At 44.5% G+C, this 5,471-nt stretch overlaps 1 non-coding gene across 1 annotated transcript; it reads right to left on the bottom strand.

Moving 5' to 3' along the window:
* Nucleotides 1–5,398: 5,398 nt before the first annotated feature.
* Nucleotides 5,399–5,471, bottom strand: trnaa-ugc (transfer RNA alanine (anticodon UGC)). The gene has a single exon. It is a non-coding gene; the product is annotated as a tRNA-Ala (tRNA).

Raw genomic sequence — 5,471 nt, 5'->3', positions numbered from 1 at the left:
TAAGCAACTGACATTTTCAACCTCTCCCTTACCCAGTCTGTAATACTTACAGTACATATTTCAAGCAAACAACCATAGTGCCTGTGCCCAAGAACGCCAAGGTTACCTGTCTAAATGACTATCGCCCCGTAGCACTCACATCTGTAGTCATGAAATGCTTTGAAAGGCTGGTCATGGCTCACATCAACACCATCATCCCAGAAATGCTGGACCAACTCCAATTCGCATACCGCCCCAACAGATCCACACAAGACGCAATCTCTATTCCACTCCACACAGCCCTTTCCCACCTGGACAAAAGGAACACCTACACTTACATTTACATTACATTTAAGTCATTTAGCAGACGCTCTTATCCAGAGCGACTTACAAATTGGTGCATTCACCTTATGATATCCAGTGGAACAACCAGAATGAGAAAGCTGTTCATTGACTACAGCTCAGAGTTCAACACCATTGTGCCCTCCAAGCTCATCACTAAGCTAAGGACTTTGGGACTGAACACTTCTCTCTGCAACTGGATCCTGGACTTTCTGATGGGCCTCTCCCAGGTGGTGAGGGTAGGCTACAACACATCCGCCATGCTGACCCTCCGGTCACAACTTGCAGACTTGTTTACGTGCTGCTGTGTGTTTTGTTGCTAACCTTACTTTGCTACCTGACAAATTTACGGTTTTTACTTTTTAATTACCGTTTATATTTTTCGTTTTTCCCTCACTCAACTTTTTTTCATTCAACTTTTTCACTCCAGACGCTTTATCTGGACATGGTTCGTCAGGACCTCCACCAGCCGAAGCTAAGTAGTAACATTAACATGATGCCTTCTAATTGCAGTCGCTGTACTCATAATATACAGGAGAACGATCGCCTTATGGCAAGGATAGCTGTGCTTCAAGCCCAGCTTCAGACGCAATCGTTAGGCAAGGGTAATTTCAGTGTAGGGAAGGATGAAACAGCGTCTGTGCCACCAGTAAGTACAGATAGTAGTATAAATCCCCTCGCACGGTACCCGCAGCCGGACAACTTTCTCATGGCTTCTGGAGAGAAATGCTGTAGGAATGCTCAACCGATGTCGCTCATTCAGCCGACAGAAACTTTCAACCGGTTCTCCCCATAAAGCAGCGAGTCGGAGTCAGAGGCCGAGCCTTCTCTGGTCTCTACTCCTCCCGTTACGGGGTCTGAGATGTCGAAGCCTCCCACCATTAGCTCTGACAAATTGAAAACCCTAGTCATTGGCGACTCCATTACCCACAGTATTAGACTTAAAACGAATCATCCAGCGATCATACACTGTTTACCAGGGGGCAGGGCTACCGACTTTAAGGCTAATCTGAAGATGGTGCTGGCTAAAGCTAAAACTGGCGAGTGTAGAGAGTATAGGGATATTGATATCCACGTCGGCACCAACGATGTTAGGATGAAACAGTCAGAGGTCACCAAGCGCAACATAGCTTCAGCGTGTAAATCAGCTAGCAAGATGTGTCGGCATTGAGTAATTGTCTCTGGCCCCCTCCCAGTTAGGGGGAGTGATGAGCTCTACAGCAAAGTCTCACAACTCAATCGCTGGTTGAAAACTGTTTTCTGCCCCTCCCAAAAGATAGAATTTGTAGATAATTGGCCCTCTTTCTGGGACTCACCCACAAGCAGGACCAAGCCTGGCCTGTTGAGGAGTGACGGTCTCCATCCTAGCTGGAGGGGTGCTCTCATCTTATCTACGAACATAGACAGGGCTCTAACTCCCCTAGCTCCACAATGAAATGAGGGGTGATCTTATCTAACTCCTCTAGCTTCACAATGAGATAGGGTGCAGGCAGGACTGGCAGCACGCTGTTAGCCAGCCTGCCAGCTTAGTGGAGTCTGCCACTAGAACAATCAGTGTAGTCAGCTCAGCTATCCCCATTGAGACCGTGTCTGTGCCTCGACCTAGGTTGGGCAAAACTAAACATGGCGGTGTTCGCCTTAGCAATCTCACTAGAATAAAGACCTCCTCCATTCCTGCCATTATTGAAAGAGATTGTGATACCTCACATCTCAAAATAGGGCTACTCAATGTTAAATCCCTCACTTCCAAGGCAGTTATAGTAATTAACTAATCACTGATCATAATCTTGTGGCCTGACTGAACAATGGCTTAAGCCTGATTAATTTATTGTGTTAAATGAGGCCTCCCCTCCTGGTTACACTAGTGACCATATCCCCCGCACATCCCGCAAAGGCGGAGGTGTTGCTAACATTTCTGAAAGCAAATTCCAATTTACAAAAAAACCTGCCGTTTTTGTGTTTTGAGCTTCTAGTCATGAAATCTATGCAGCCTACTCAATCACTTTTTATAGCTACTGTTTACAGGCCTCCTGGGCCATATACAGCGTTCCTCACTGCGTTCCCTGAATTCCTATCGGACCTTGTAGTCATAGCAGATAATATTCACATTTTTGGTGACTTTAATATTCACATGGAAATGTCTACAGACCCAATCCAAAAGGCTTTCGGAGCCATCATCGACTCAGTGGGTTTTGTCCAACATGTCTCCGGACCTACTCACTGTCACAGTCATACTCTGGACCTAGTTTTGTCCCATGGAATAAATGTTGTGGATCTTAATGTTTTTCCTCATAATCCTGAACTATTAGGTCCTTGCAATTGCAACAAATAATCTGCTTAGACCCCAACCAGGGTCATCAAAAGTCATGCTATAAATTCTCAGACAACCCAAAGATTCCTTGATGCCCTCTGCCTACCCAAGGACGTCAGAGGACAAAAATCAGTTAACCACCTAACTGAGGAAATCAATTTAACCTTGCGCAATACCCTAGATGCAGTCGCACCCCTAAAAACAAAAAACATTTGTCATAAGAAACTAGCTCCCTGGTATACAGAAAATACCTAAGCTCTGAAGCAAGCTTCCAGAAAATTGGAACGGATATGGCTCCACACCAAACTGGAAGTATTCTGACTAGCTTGGAAAGACAGTACCATGCAGTATCGAAGAGCCCTCACTGCTACTCGATCATCCTATTTTTTCCAACTTTAATTGAGGAAAATAAGAACAATCCGAAATGTATTTTTGATACTGTCGCAAAGCTAACTAAAAAGCAGCATTCCCCAAGAGAGGATGGCTTTCACTTCAGCAGTAATAAATTCATGAACTTCTTTGAGGAAAAGATCATGATCATTAGAAAGCAAATTACGGACTCCTCTTTAAATCTGCATATTTCTCCAAAGCTCAGTTGTCCTGAGTCTGCACAACTCTGCCAGGACCTAGGATCAAGGGAGACACTCAAGTGTTTTAGTACTATATCTCTTGACACAATGATGAAAATAATAATGGCCTCTAAACCTTCAAGCTGCATACTGGACCCTATTCCAACTAAACTACTGAAAGAGCTGCTTCCTGTGCTTGGCCCTCCTATGTTGAACATAATAAACGGCTCCCTATCCACCGGATGTGTACCAAACTCACTAAAAGTGGCAGTAATAAAGCCAAACCTTGACCAAGAAAAACCTTGACCAACTCACTGCCTTCCTGAAGGCAAACAATGTATACAAAATGCTTCAGTCTGGTTTTAGACCCATCATAACTCTCATAACTCAAGGCGAGACCCAGATGCAGACACAAGAGGCATATGGTTGGAGTCTTAGATGTTTAATAATCCAAAAAGGAGTAGGCAAGTGAATGGTCGTGGACAGGCAAAAGGTCAAAACCAGATCAGAGTCCAGGAGGTACAGAGTGGCAGGCAGGTTCGAGGTTAAGGCAGGCAGAATGGTCAGGCAGGCGGGTACAGAGTCCAGAAACAGGCAAGGGTCAAAACCAGGAGGACTAGAAGAAGGAGAAATAGCAAAAGCAGGAGAACGGGAAAAAAACGCTGGTTGACTTGGACATACAACACGAACTGGCACAGAGAGACAGGAAACACAGGGATAAATACACTGGGGAAAACAAGCGACACCTGGAGACAATAACAAGGACAGGTGAAACACATCAGGGTGTGACACATACCACTAAAACTGCACTCGTGAAGGTGGTAAATGACCTTTTAATGGTGTCAGACCAAGGCTCTGCATCTGTCCTCGTGCTCCTAGACCTTAGTGCTGCTTTTGATACCATCGATAACCACATTCTTTTGCAGAGATTGGAAACCCAAATTGGTCTACATGGACAGGTTCTGGCCTGGTTTAGATCTTATCTGTCAGAAAGATATCAGTTTGTCTCTGTGAATGGTTTGTCCTCTGACAAATCAACTGTACATTTTGGTGTTCCTCAAGGTTCCGTTTTGGGACCACTATTGTTTTCACTATATAGTTTACCTCTTGGGGATGTCATTCGAAAACATAATGTTAACTTTTACTGCTATGCGGATGACACACAGCTGTACATTTCAATGAAACATGGTGAAGCCCCAAAATTGCCCTCGTTGGAAGCCTGTGTTTCAGACATAAGGAAGTGGATGGCTGCAAACTTTCTACTTTTAAACTCGGACAAAACAGAGATGCTTGTTCTAGGTCCCAAGAAACAAAGAGATCTTCTGTTGAATCTGACAATCTTGATGGTTGTACAGTCGTCTCAAATAAAACTGTGAAGTACCTCGGCGTTACTCTGGACCCTGATCTCTCTTTTGACGAACATATCAAGACTGTTTCAAAGACAGCATTTTTTCCATTTACGTAACATTGCAAAAATCTGAACTTTTCTGTCCAAAAATGATGCAGAAAAATTATCCATGCTTTTGTTACTTCTAGGTTAGACTACTGCAATGCTCTACTATCCGGCTACCCGGATAAAGCACTAAATAAACTTCAGTTAGCGCTAAATACGGCTGCTAGAATCCTGACTAGAACCAAAAAATGTGATCATATTACTCCAGTGGTAGCCTCCCTACACTGGCTTCCTGTTAAGGCAAGGGCTGATTTCAAGGTTTTACTGCTAACCTACAAAGCATTACAAGGGCTTGCTCCTACCTATCATTCCGATTTGGTCCGACATACACGTACACTACGGTCACAAGACGCAGGCCTCCTAATTGTCCCTAGAATTTCTAAGCAAACAGCTGGAGGCAGGGCTTTCTCCTATAGAGCTCCATTTTTATGGAATGGTCTGCCTACCCATGTGAGAGACGCAGACTCGGTCTTAACCTTTAAGTCTTTATTAAAGACTCATCTCTTCAGTAGGTCCTATGATTGAGTGTAGTCTGGCCCAGGAGTGTGAAGGTGAACGGAAAGGCACTGGAGCAATGAACCACCCTTGCTGTCTCTGCCTGGCCGGTTCCCCTCTCTCCACTGGGATTCTCTGCCTCTAACCCTATTACATTTACATTTACATTTTAGTCATTTAGCAGACGCTCTTATCCAGAGCGACTTACAGTAGTGAATGCATACATTTCATACATTTTTTTTCTGTGCTGGACCCCCGTGGGAATCGAACCCACAACCCTGGCGTTGCAAACACCATGCTCTACCAACTGAGCTACAGGGGC

This window comes from Salmo trutta, chromosome 35 (assembly GCF_901001165.1).
Source record: "Salmo trutta chromosome 35, fSalTru1.1, whole genome shotgun sequence".
In the NCBI taxonomy this organism is placed as follows: domain Eukaryota; kingdom Metazoa; phylum Chordata; class Actinopteri; order Salmoniformes; family Salmonidae; genus Salmo; species Salmo trutta.
This window is presented reverse-complemented; position numbering and strand designations above follow the sequence as displayed.